The following is a 15317-nucleotide window of genomic DNA, read 5'->3' as shown; positions in this document are numbered from 1 at the left end:
GGGACACGTTCCCCTGGATGGCAAACACCCAGCAAAATAGCTGAGGAGAATAGGAGAATGAAAGAAACCGGGACAAAAAATTCAATTATTTGCTGAAATATTTGAAAAAATGCTCTATATAGAATTATTGACGTTTGAAGTGGTATTATGTTAATCGTTTAAAAAGTTATTAATTATTTGAAAGAAAATAATAATAAAACCTTAACCTAACCATCACTGGTGCAAAAGGAACTCGAACTAACTTTACTAATAAGATCAAATAAATATAAATGGAATACAAATGAATTAACCGTCTAGAAAATTACATACAGATTTTAAAATGGTGTTGGACTTACTCTTGGTTCAGTGAAATATTAGATAAAGCAGTAGAGCAGTCAACAGGACTAAAGCAGAAGTAAGTTCAGGCCAACACTATTAGCAACAGCTAGCAGTTCAGCAGCTCACCACATCATTCCAGCGATAAGTGAGATAACACCAACAAAAGGTCATGATCATAATACTAATCTGTGACTAAAGGTTTCACAAAATTATGACTTTGAGTGTGTACTAGAGTTCATCTGGGCATTCATGTACAGATTCTAGAATCAGTTTTCCTGCGGTATAATGTTTTCTGTTATTGGGTGGTATAAGGCGTGTCTAGGTTAGGGATGCCCAGGCCTTGTATTAAATGTAGTACGGATATGGTTTATGGTTCATATCTCAGTAATTCACGGACCATTTGAAAAGTCATGTCTTAACGTGTAATGTTATATTGATAAACGCGAAACTAAGGGTGTTGGTTTCAATCAAGCCTGACTAAGAATTTTCCACAGCGCATTGCCTTAAAGATAAATGATGACTTGGAGGGCGGAGCATGTTACACCCTTTATGATACTCTCTTTGTTTCCAAAAACAGCATGTGAATGCTGCAAAACAAAATAACACACAAGTAAAACCGATGTGTTGTTTTAAAGTCTACTGTATATAAAAACAACTCCCAATCTAAAGTTATTTGCTCATATTGTCATTTAGACATTATGTATTGAATGTGACACGTGAACAATTACAAGAACAATTTTTTTTTTGCTCAAGGGCACAGTACTATAGGTTTGGTCAGAGGCATTGAGAGAGAGAGTTGCATCTACTTCGATGACTCCTATAGAACAGTTTTTTCACAGCAATGCCGATTCATGGAGGCTCTCAATAGTTCCCGGAAGTTACTAGTAACTCATGAGGCTGCGGCTTAACAGACCAATTGTGACGAACTTTCAACCAATTTAGTTTAATGAATCAAAAAATGAAAGAAATAAAGCATTTTGAAGGAAAATTTTGAACTTCCGTTGTCGAGACTCTCTCTCTCAGGATGTCTGGTTGCCAGGGCGTAGCTATTTGGTTTCTGAGGTGTTCTTGGTCACCAGTTAGATGTCCCAAGTCTCTATGTTCTAGTTGCCAGAAATGACTTGGGTCCCTTCGTCATTGTTAATCAAAGCAGCTTTATCTATTTTACTGTCCATCAGTAAGAAAAATCCTCTTCAAGCCATGTAGTTGAAAGTATAATTTATAATTTATTAATATTATACAGTTTTTGCCATCCCATTAACGCACATATTATTCCTGGAGATATTTTTGTATATATTGTTATAAAGTTTATTTTTGTTCTGCATTCTCTATCCTAAAAGCATGCAGTGAGTCAGTGGGTACTTTAGTTTTAAGATCTTATAGAAAGTTACTGATTCATCTTAAAATACACTGTATAGCTCTAGTATGATTGCATACATCCTTTGGCCAGCAGCAAAAGGAAACTACCTTTAGCTATACTCTTGCATCCGGCCGCTATACAGTACATCAACTTTGTGTTGGAAAAGGAAAATTGGCCCGCGGGAGCTAAAGCTGTTATCTAGGATCAGTATAGCCCTGTGATGATCCCACGCTTACCCCCAGCTCATCACAAACATTATTCTGCTGGGCCTGGACGAAGTTTCATACAACACACTCAAGAGACGGAAAGAGAAAGCCAGATAGAGATGTGCTGAATTTATCGGAGAGATTTTCTATGCCTACGTCCACCCACATGTTCTCTCTCTTCCTGCTCATTTACCTCGTCCATTTGCTCACAGCGATTCACTCTTCCTTAAACCAGCTCTTATGGAAAACAGAGATATAGATGTTGTAGGGATGATTGGCTTGTATCTGCACACACGCACGTACTGTATAGTGGACGCAAAAACTATTTGGATACTTACAGTAAGCTCCACTTACACGTTTAACTGTAGGAGATAAGCAAGTGGCATTTCCAAAGAAACAATGGTGAAGATCATTTTCTCTGAGCCACATTTTTTATCGATTTTTTAACCAACAACATTAGGTTTTAGTGAAGGTGCAATGTAAATGCAAACATGGGTCATGTCAGAGTAGCCCTACATCACAGAGCAAACTGGATATCGTCACTGTCCTCTGAAAGCTTGCATGTCCGAATTCACCGTTTTTTAGGGAATGGAAAACGACTGTACTTTTAAAATAATTGAATAATGGGTTGTCAATTTGACAAACATTAATACTTTTTATTGGGTAGATATTTACAAAGCAAAGTGACAAACATACAGGGTGACAAATAATAGTGATTTATTGCAAATTTGAAAAATAATGTAATATGGATATTGCAGATGGAAAGCATAAATAAATAATAAAAAATTTGTATTGAAGTAAATTTGTAAAATAAATTTGTTAAAACGTGCGGTGTACGAAATTTAGCATCTAGCAGTTAGGTTGCGAATTGCGACCAATGACTCACTCCACCCATGCCTTTAAAAAGGGATACTTCACTCAAGAATTGTAATTCTGTCAACATTTACTCACCTTCGAGTTGATCCAAATGTGTATACATTTCTTTGTTCTGATGAACACAGAGAAAGATATTTGGAAGAATGCTTAGAACCCGACAGATTTTGAACCCCATTGACTAATAATGAGTCATAGTTCTGTATAATGTATTTCTGTCAATAGTTTCTCCAAAAAATTAAACATTGCACCTTTAATATTTAATATTATGTTACATAATACAATGACCATATTATATTTTAAAGTGTGTTTAGTAGTTTAAATGCTTTTTGGCACCAATATATACTCAACATCCACAACCGGATGTTCGATGCAGCAATGACTTATCTTAGTAGGTCTCTCTATCTCACATGCCATATTATGGTAAAATATGCAAATTCTGACTCGTAAGCTGGAATACCCCTGACATACTCATGTAGCCTGGAGAGCAATGATCGTCACACTGAATGACTGAACATTTCCTCATAATCTGTGTCATTCCGGATATTTCCACAAGTTTTAGGTCCAGAGTGAATGGCGCACGGTGACAACATCCACAGAAACACAAACACTGGATGAATAGGTGAAAGGTCAAATGACTGAGGGGATATGAGAGTGAGGTGGAACTGGAGACCAGTGCAATACTCCTAAGTCTTATTTGTCTAATTACTTGCTTCCCCTTCGGCCAAAGCAAATACAGATTGCTGCCCGCCCTGACAACGCCCACAAACACAGCACTATCACTAAGGATCCACTCATTTTACGCTGTGAGGAATATCAGTCAATTTGGGGATTGACAATTTATTGAATACAATGAAAAGACCGTGTACTCTTGTCAAACATGAACACAAACAGTCTCCCAGCTGCTAGACTTGGCCTGTCCCAAACATCCAAGTCAGAATTTTACACATTCCCATTTTTATTTTGTAGAATGAGACTATTAGTTTATAGAAGATTATGCTGAGAGATGTCCACTCTCTGGTCCTGACATCTGGGTCGCATAGTCAGATCAAAAGAATGCATATAATGTAGAAAAATAGGCTGTTAAAGGGATAGTTCACTCAAATATTTACTCACCCTTTTTGTTCCATATTTTGTTGTTTTATCAGGGGAAGAAAGAGTTTTGCAAGAATATTCATGCATTTTCTTTATTACACTGAACAACAAATAAAGACATCATGATAGAATACAGGATCATGCCATAGAAACTGTTGAGTATCGGCCATGTCTCTTGATGCCAAACAATAGCATTGTGTGAGAAACTGATTGGAATGTAATGCGTTTTCAACTGATAATCTGAAGAAAATAGTGCATGACTCATATTTTCATGCTGCTTGTATGGTGTTTTGGTTGATCATTGTCTTTGTATGGAAAAGAGCTTACTAAAGAGGTTTTCATTTTTCTTTTGTGTTTCACAGAATAAACAACAGCAAATGGGTTTGGAACGACATGAGGGTGAGTAGCCTAAATAATGACAGAATTTTCCATTTTGGGTGGATTATTACCTTAAGAAGGTCAACAGTAATGCAGGCACAATCACAGGTGAGTCAGTATGGGTTGTGTAGGAAGTAGGCCTGTCAAACGATTCATCGCATCCAGAATACATTTTGTCTTTACATAATATACTGTGGATATTCATTTTGAATTCATAAACACATACTCATACATGTATACATTTTTTGGAAATATTGAATATGCACATATTTATTTATATTTACCAGTAATTTAAATTAGGCCTATATATAAACATCAAAGTGTAACAAATTGTTGTTTCGCTTGACCTCTTTATAGTATGTTTTGTGCTTCAAATTATTGTGTTGATATTTATTGTGATGTTTATCATGTAGCATCGATGCTTATATCTATCAACTCTACACTTCTTAAGTTAAAGACAAATTTTTAGTAACTGTGATGTGAAAATGTTGCCTTGAGCTCAGTGTAATGCCAGTACCTTGTAATTTTTGAGTTATACCAAAATGTGTGAAATATATATTTTTAAATTCTCCTATTCAGTATATTAAACTTCATAAAGAAACAGTAAAAATTAATGGGATACATCAACCCAAAATCAAAACATCTCAGCATCTTCGGAACACAAATAAAGATATTTTTAATGAGTTCCAAGAGCTTTCAAAGCCTTCTCATAGACATCATGGTAATTCTCTCCATCAAGATCCATAGAAGTACTAAAGACATGGTTAAAATGTTCCGTCCGATTACACTGTTTCAATTGAATTTTTATGAAGCGAGGAGAGTACTTTAAGGATGGAAAAGAAACCAAAATAACAATTTAAATCACATATTCTTCTCTTCACTGTGAGTCTCCGACGCACGTTCACAAGACCATCACACATTCATTATCAAGCACTGTGTTGATCTCATGAAAGCGTGTCGGGAACTCAAAGAGAAGAATATATTGTTTAAAGACTTTATTTTCTTTTACTCATATAATGTACTTCTTTCGCTGCATAAAAAATCAGTTGAACCACTATGATCCGATGGAACATTTTGACAATGTCTTTAGTACTTTTTTCCATTCCATTCCATTTTCTACCGCTTATCAGAAGTACTTTTTTCAAAATGTAGATTTTAAAAGCGAAATGTATTTATTCATTTTAATATCTTATATTCTCTTTAAAAATATGCATGTATGTGTATGTATTTATAAAAACAAAATGAACATGCACAGACATGTATTGTGTAAACACAAGCTCTTTATTCTGCATGCGATTCAACGCGATTAATCGTTTGACAGCCCTTGTACGAAGCATAATGACCGACTCTTTTAAAACAGCAGTGAAACCAAATATATGTTTAACATTTCAAAGCATACTACATTGTTGTCTTATATGTTGAATGTTTAAATCAGAAAAAAATATGTTGGATATAAAAGGACATAAATAACAAACATTATGTAAATACTTCTAATTTAATTAAAATCTAATTTTGTGGTGCAACTAAGTAATTCTGGGATTCAGCTCTCAGTGGGACCATGTGGTAACTTCTTTTCAGAAAAACTAATTTAAGAAAAAAAAAATGTATTCAAAATGTATTCAAAATCCATTATACTCATTTCCCAGTCCTTAAGCAAAGATTTTGGGCTCAATGTCAGTTTTTTATTAGTTTATTAGTAAACCAAGTTTATATTGAATCTGGGGCGGACTGGCTATCTGGAGTACCGGAACGTATCCACGCAACGCAAAGGCATTAGCGAGTCGGACACATATGCAGCTAACCCCACCACCCCACCCGTCAACAGAAATGGTGGAGGGCCGATGTGGGCCGAATAATCCAGGGCCGATTATGACAAACTACACCACTGAACTGTACATATATCTGACTCTTCATAACTTTCCATAGTACTTAAAATTTTACACTCACCAACAGTATGTGCTAAATCATCTAGAAGACCAGATCCCACTCTCTCTTTTATCAGATACTTACCATCGGAGTACTAACACGCATGCTCTGAATAATGTGGGAAGCTTATCCTAGATAACAGTTCATACACAAAGTAGTTAATCGAAGATAAACTAAAAGCTTCATCTGGATATTTGCAAAGCCACCAGATAGCAGTCTTAAACCCACAGCTCATTTTTGCCGCACTATTACAAGTGAAACCATATTTAGATCAAAAATTCATACAAACAGTTTGAAAGGAAAGTCAAAGATTCTTTAACTCAGGTCACAACAACATACTAATCTAATGTCAGTATGTAAATATTTTAAGAGGTGCCGTATTCGTGATATCTCATATACGCCTTGGTACAATCGCACTGGTGAAGGTAGGTTTAGGTGCCGGGTTGGGGAGAATGAATCCTAGGTCACAGAGGAGTCGACTGGCCGGCTCTCAGTCCAAGAAACTCTCCAAACTATCAGACTGAACGTACTTTCATTTAATCTCCTTTAGTGTTGCAGTAAAAATAAAGTAGCGTGAGGATGAGTACATGATCACAGAAATGTACTTTCTTTCACTGTTATGCCTACAAAACCTACCATGATCTGATAATTGTTTAGTACTTAAAAATATATGGTTAATGAGTTCAATACGAGGATTTGTTTGTACTGTATATTCATGTATAATGGTCCAGACCATCATTCAACTTTAGTAGCAAACCGAAAAGGTTTGTGTAACTGAAACTTCTAAAGTGATGAATGGTGAAATGATTAACTAAAGTAACGGAAAAGATGAACAGAATCTGATTTCCACCCTCTGTCACCATCAATAGAACAGGAAAAATCTATGATGTCATGGTTCCTCCGATGAAACTAACATAATCATTTAGGTTTCGATGCAATTCTTCACAGGGAAACACCTCATACAGTATACAACAATGGGATAATTGTTTGAAACGATTGTTCAAATGGTTTAAGTGTGGATGGAACATATATAATACCACAATGTAGTAAATATTGCCAAAAAATGTAAACAGAAATCTTTTGGGTAAAATGTCACTGTCAGATGGGACCTAAAAGGAATGGCATACGGGATTTATTAAATATTAGTTCACCGAAAATGGTACGGTACAACAGGCTACTGTTATTTCTATTTCCTGCAGTGTAAACTTGTTTCTGATGAGAGCCACAAATGTTATGATGTCTTAATAAAAGATAATCGATCTACAAAAATACAGTAAGTAAAAGATAAAGCACTATTTTGCTTTTACAAGTTAAATTAGTCTGAAAGGCAGGTCTTTACAGTAAAACAGATGATTGTGAAAAAAAAGTGCCATTGATGTAATTTGGCGCATTATTATGTATGCGGACAATCAGATCATGACGACAGAAACGATTCGCTATTGTTTTCAAAAGCAGAGCTTTAATCCTATGGAACAACAGTGAATAAAGGAACTACATATTTCCAAATTGGCTCCGCATGATTTTAACCCATTTACATTTGCATGCATTCAATCTTCAGTCATCACATGGGATGCAATATTCTGTCCTTCAATTACCTAAACGCTTAGTAAACATTAAAATGTGTTGTTGGTGTATTCTGATCTATTTTTACCACGTAAAAAAAGATCAGGACAATACTGGGTTACCAATTGCAATATCATGTTCAGTGTTTCTTGACTGTTGCTGTCTACTAAATTGAATAACGTTCTGTTGTTGTGACAACATGTTTGCAAAAAACAACTTTATAAATGCCAGATGTCAGCTTGGATAGATCGTATATGGATGGACAGACAGACAAATAAACAGAGACGAATACATTTTTTGTATTTCATATTTAGGTAGTGTCTTTCTGAATAGCAATGACAGCTTTGGCAGCACAAAGGTAGTGGGTTCAGACCCTAAACGTGCAGATGGAATACACTGGCTTTACTCTGTCTAATGACATGTTTATAATATTGTATCATCCAAAAAACATCATCTGAATGTGATTTCAGACACAGATTTGACTTGAGAATAGAAACTAAGCGTGTGAACATGCGATGAGATTTCTGAAGGAAAGGAAAACCTCGAACACTCTGTCCTTTCTGTGTTATGTTTGTACGTTCCACAGCACTCCTCTCAGCTAAAGCTCATTAATCCATACTGATCAGAGGCTTATGTCCCAGAATTCACTGGGAAAACATAACAGCTGCTCCTGTGGGAGGTTCAGGCTTGTTCAGAGTACTACAGGATACAGGTGGGATACATTACAGAAATTTAAATGAATAACAATGTCATGTGAGGAATGTGAGAATTTGTCTTGATTTAAAAATAACATTTTCCATCTAAAGATATATAAAATAAATTTTAAAATGTCTGTTTAATAAAGCCAATTGTAAATCACTGTAGCATGCTTGCAACCTCAGCATGCTTGGGGTTTGTGTAGTGTACAACATGCAATTACCCTCAGGGTCATAAAAACATTTATTTACCAAATTTGGAAATATTTCAAAATGTCCTGCCAAAACACGTACTTCTTTAAAGCCAAAAAACACCAAATTTAAGTTAAATACTATGCCATTCAGTAAAGGCATAGCTCTGTACAGAGGGACTGTGTAATGTAAATGATCGGATTGACTTAAAATGTTAAGGCTTCTGCGGTGATGTCAACAATTGCATTACTAAACTATTGGATTGTAAATCCAAGAACGGAATCTTTCTTGAATACCGCTATTGTTCATTTCAATATGCTAAGTTAATTTGGCCTCATAAGAACATTATGTTTCATTTCACAAAATTTGCCCCAATTAGTGTTTTATAGGGCATTGTTAATTGTAAGTCAGTCTTTGTTGAACATCCTAGTAATTCAAAGAAATGCATTTTGTTGGGGGTGAGAAGTGAATTATTACTACTTTAAAAGTAGTTTAAAATTCAGCTCAGAACAGTTGAGGTAACTGTTTCTTCGTTGGGAAAATAAAAGTGGGCGGCGAACAGGTTCTGATTCGCAACATGGTCGTCATATTTAAAGCTGTTGATCAAATGCACATTTGTTAACAGGATGCAAAAATCTATGGCTTCGACAAATGAGAAAATTCCCGACAGCACAAACTTTTGGCATCACATAAATTAACCAAACAAATGACTTAAGAATGGACAAATGAAATGAAAAGCGGCACCAAAGCTGAATTGGCTCAAATACATGTGCCAAAAATCTATTCACTTCTGCGGAGAAAGAACTTTAAATGAAAAACAATTTGACATTAAGGAACAGGTCACCCAAAAAATAAATACTGTCTATTAACCTTTATGTCCTTTCAGGTGTTGAACAGATATAAAATCATACATTTGAACATTTTGATTTTGAATTACATTCTCCCTTCTGAATATAACTTCACAGAGGCTATACACAAGAAAATGGGTATTTGATGTTCAGCAGTGTTCATTATAAATGGTCTGTTGAACATTTCCATTGTTTTAAAAAAATAAAAAAATAAAGGCATACAACTTTGGAAGGTCCTGAACAAAGGTCCTGGGTTCGACCTCTTTTTTTAAAATGAACATATATTTGTTTTCACCCATATCACATATAAAAAAAACACAAATAGCACGATTTTTTCATAAGTGTGAATTACATTTAAATTAAAATATTAAAAACATTAACCATTAATACTGTCTATGCAAACAATGTCACAATGGCAGAGTACCAAAAACATGAACGCCAAGGGTTAACTTGAATAAAAGCATTCGTCAAATGTCCAATAGTTCGAATATGTTTATCGTTTAGGTCAAATTAATAAATGCAGAGACATCCAGCAATCCCACTCCCGACCCTTTACGCTAACAAACATTCTCACTTTAAACATGTTATATACTGCCATTTGCAAAAAAAACAATCTCTGCAATAACAACAGGATTAGAATAAGAATCCTAGCACAATGAATTTTAGCAGTCTGAGAATTCTACATGAATTAACAGCTTCTGCTTGATCTTTTTCTCTCTATTTCAGAAGCATCTAAGAACCATCCACATGTCTTCTGTCTGTAAAACACATGGAGAGTTAAGGCGACGTTGGTTATCGACCAAAGCCCCCTTTCCTCATTTACTACCTCTCTATTTCACACACTTAAGTAATAAGTGTTGCTATATCATGAGAGCGCTTTGGGTCTAGACAGCACTGTTCTGGTGTTCTGGCAATCGGCTCTATTAAAGCTAATTGCCCTGAACAAATCTCGTAACAACGTGGTGCACTACAACCTGCATGCAACTTTTATCATCTTTGGTACTTAATAAATCTTGCTCTCATCACCGTTGCTCGAAGTCTGCATTCCCACCTTCATGAGAATTCAGACGTTCCCTCGCTTTTTCTCTCCTCTCTCATTAAGTCCAGTGGAAAATTCTTTCGCTACATTTATCAGCAAGTTAATGAAGAGAACAAAATTGAGGGTGGGAATGAAAAAGGCGTTTTTTCCCCCAGAAATTTCTCACAGCGTTGAGCGATAACCCTCATATGAATAAAATGCACCATGACCACTGAGACGGTGGTTTGATTGGAAATCTATACATTTGGCTCACAATTTTATCCAGAGCAATTTGAAGTTTATTTAGGACAGGAATCAGGCCCATGATATACCGTAATATTTTGTTCTGTCCAATAAAATGCCGAAATATAAAAAGAAAGTTAAAACATTGTTGAAAACATTTGAGAGAATGCACACATACAAGAGAACAAAATATAAAACACTGTGCTAGGGGTTTAGGAATGTGACTTAAGAGAAACTCATTAAGAGCAAAGGTAATAAATGTGTGGTACATTTCCTGGCAGGAAAATTGAAGGCGTTTTCTGTTTTAATACCCACGAAAGGAATTGCTAAAGACACATTAGACAGACACACAGAACTTTTATATGACGTTTAAATGGGTCATGTAAGCAGGATTAAGAAACTTTTCTTTTTCTTGGACTGATACTTTTGCTTATGACTAGTAGTCATTAATACTCTTAAATTGGATCTGACACAATTATATGACATGTCAATGAGCTTCTCTGCTATCACCGCTGAAAAACTCATCTTGTAGCGTCGGCACTTGCAAAGGTATAAAGTAAGACCTCAAACATTAAGTGAGATGAATGACGTTGAAACTGCAAGTTTAAGCATGGAGAGAATAGTTCTGAGTAATTTATGAGGTAATTGTACAGAATTTGGGTAGACGAAAACCATGAAACCGTACAGTTCTTGGTTGGTGACTATGAGACTATAAAGATGTTTAAACTACATAAGTATTACATTGTAAATGGAAGTTCATTATTGTTTTTTAATGTGATGCATTTCTCTTTATGTTTACATTTAGTTTATTAAGCAGTTATTAAGATCTAACTAATTAATAACAATTTGTTTACAATAAACAAAACATTAATAAAATTCTGATGCCAGGTGTGGGTTAATAGTATTTTTGTTATAATATTCATATATTTATAAATATTTATTTATATACACATGTATATGTCTATTTATTAATATAATAAATATTATATTTATTTATGATTAATGACTTAAACCATCATTCATTTATATACTGCAGATTTCATAAAAACTGAATTGTAGAACCCGTCTTAAATAAACCAATCCTGTTTGTGCAAGCAGCTTATAGTTTTGTTTTAAATATAAGTACTCTCTAACTTATGTTGCATGTGACTTAATAAAATGGTATGACTGTTGCCACCAATGATGTAATACACTGTTTCTAAACCGGACGTGACTGGCGCGATGCGACACGACATAGCTTGTTCTAAAGGGATTGTTGTGCCGCACCGCGTCCAGTGTAAACACGGTGATACTTTAACAACTGAGCTACTGGAACTTCAGATAGCATGAACAAATGCCAAAAAACATCATGTCGTATTTAATGGGAAGGGACAAAGGTACTATTAGGTATTAAGCAAACAATAGGAATTGTTGTACAAATGTTGTCAAAATATATAAAGCTGTTATATGATACACAACAAACAGATAATGCAACAGTTATTACGTTATTACACTTAAAACAAATATGGTTCTTGAAAGGTTGTTCAATGATGGTAACATTTTTATATATAACCATGTCTTCTGAAGAGCACTTTTCCTGCTAAATTGGTTCTTTGTATGGCAAAAGGGTTCTTTATTCTCACTTTTTCAGTTTAAATTAAATTAGTTATTTGATTGCTGCCTCCTGATTGGTTGTTTGTCTTGCATCAAAGTCCTGATTTAACAGTTATGCCGAGCTGCCTGCAGACTGACACACCAACTGTTATTATCATATTTTTTTTTTAGTTAGTAATGAGATATTTTATCATTATATCATTTATGTGAATCTGCTTAAATAATTATTTAGGATAATAAGTTATTATAATGTTAAGCTTTTACATTTAGATATATCAGGTAAAATGATATCAATCATTATTTACTTCAACTTTTTTACCTCCAGTTGAACCCTGCTATTCGTGTTGCCGGCACACCCAATGGTGCAGCACGATCTCACCATCCAATTTGGTGATACCACAATCCCTCCTTCCAAAACAGCAAGGAACCTCAGAGTCATATTTGATGAACAGCTGTCCTTCAATGATTACATTGCAAAGAAAAACGCGGTCATGTCGTGTCGATATGTCTTATTCAACATTAGAAAGGTTAGACCCTATCTCACTGAGCATGAGGCAAAACTCCTGGTAATCTCAAGGTTGGACTACTGCAATGCTCTCCTTGCTGGTCTTCCTGCAAAGGCTATCAATAGACTCCAGCCGGTTCAGAACGCAGGAGCATGCCTTGTCTTCCAACAACCATAAAGGGCTCATGTGACACCCCTTTTCATCTCTCTCCACTGGCAACTGGTTTAAGTCCGTATCAGATTCAAGTCACTAATGCTTGCCTACAGGACTATCACTGGATCTGCACTGGCATACTTTTGCATCCCTTTACAACCAGCGGCATCTTGTATTGCATTCTCATAAGTGCAGTACAGCTTTCCTTTAGCTCAGTGGTAAGAGCATTGCGTTAACACAAAAGGTTGTGGGTTTGATCCCAGGGGATTGCAGATACCTATGTGTAAATGTATAGGATATCGCAATGTAAGCCACTTTGGATAAAAGCACCTGCTAAATACATAAATGTAAATGTAAATTGCATTCTACTTCACAACTCCTTCCATGAAAATGATACATTCTTCCCAACTCATTCCGGTCAACAACAACGTTCAAAAAACGACTTAAAACACATTTCTTCTGTAAATACTTAACAGAAAAATGAAATGAAAATAACCCACTCTCTTTCTCTCAACAGGTAGTGGTCTAGCTTTTGTTGAAACTAGTAACTTTGTATTAGCACCTATTGTATTATTGCTACTGTACGAAATTTCACTTATTGCTCCCTGAACTCTCTTTAATTCACTTTGGATAAAAGTGTCTGCTAAATGATTAAATGTAAGTGTAATTGTTGCAGAATTGAGCCCCATGATCTACAAGACACTTCCAAAAATAAATCAATTTGGCCAGAAACTCAACATCATTGTCATTTGTCAAACATAAAAAACAATGGATGTAACATGACACATCAGTGATGAAATAATAGTACTTCCTGTCTTGCAACTTGGTTAACTTAAAATAATATTAATGTATTTTTATAATTTTTCTGGTTATATATTTCTATACATTTTTTTCTTGCCTTTCTACTACGCCTGTGCTAGAATTTATTTTTCCATAAAGCTGCTTCCCAACGATGCAAAATTGTGAAAGGAACTTGTAACAATGGTATTTATTGTGTAGAAATATATTAAATGTTGCATAACACTAGGAAATAAAAGTGCTACTTGATTTACAGCTTGGACTTGCTCATTGTTTTTTAATGCTTAAACATCAACAAACATCTTATACTGAATACTGAATATAGAAAGCAGAAACAAAATAAAAAAGAGATTTCCCTGTCAAATGATTCTTAGCACTGTATAATAAATCCTCAAGGTCTTCAGACATTACAAGTTATTTAATTTAGTTTGTTTCCTGGAGTTTTCAATTTAACAACAAAGAACCAGAGCACCACAAAGACCAAGGCTTCAAAACAAGCACTCAAAATATGTTCTGTTCAATTGCGGATTCAACTTTAAGACAATCATCTGGATCACTGTGAATGAGTGAGCAGGCACATACTTTAGCCTTATTATAATGGACAGAGATTCATGTGATCTTACACATTTGTCTTGTTCCGCTGTACCAGTCTTTGATATGATGTTTTATTAACAAAGTTCATGAGGAACCTAAGCATATAATCAGCCCCCCTATATATCATCAGCATTCAAATATAGCTCGAGCATGTGACCTCATCACATTCATCTCGGCTCGTACAACATCAGCAATCACAGCATTTACCCTATCAGCTCAAGCAAGCTCCATCATAAATAGACAAGCAGTCTTACCTGATGCTTCTCGCAAGTTCAACAACCCTCCTCCACCCCAGCTCCTCTCATTTTCCTCTTAGTCCCGCAGGACCCCCGGGGGGGTGTGTTCTGGGCTCGAGCCGGTTCCGAGCCCGGCGCACTTGCCCTAACCAGGGTAGAGTGCTTCGGGTTCGGATAGACCCGGTGAGCTCGTAGCCCACTCCTAGCACAGCAAGCCAAATACGCATAACCTTCATATCCATGCTTTACCTTTATCCCACAACCTAGCTGCTTATCTGCGAGGGTGAACTCGAGAACAGGCTCCGTTGAGAGGATTAGTTTTTTCTTAGCAGTTTAAAATGTTTTGGTTTTTTGTATAGATAGCAATAATTTGAAATGAAACAAGAAAAGACGTGTTTTGAAAGGTTTTTTCAGTTAATTTAAAATCCAGTGTATGGAATTTAGCAGCGACTAGCTTTGAGGTTGTGATTTCAAACCAATGGCTCACTCAACCCCTCCCTTTCGAAATATTACGGAGGCTGACACAGAACAAAGATGTAGTCACGTTTTCGCTTCTTTCCCTAAGGACATGGTATATTTAAGAAACACGCTCTGCTTGTCGGTTTAAGGCTACTAGAAACAACATGGTGAATTCAATGGTACATTAATATAACATAACTCTTCATTACGTACATTTTTTATACACCTCTGAAGACATAGTTATGTCTATTATGTCTATTATA

This window comes from Triplophysa dalaica, chromosome 18 (genome assembly GCF_015846415.1).
Source record: "Triplophysa dalaica isolate WHDGS20190420 chromosome 18, ASM1584641v1, whole genome shotgun sequence".
NCBI classification, from domain to species: Eukaryota; Metazoa; Chordata; class Actinopteri; order Cypriniformes; family Nemacheilidae; genus Triplophysa; species Triplophysa dalaica.
Note: the sequence above shows the minus strand (reverse complement) of the source record.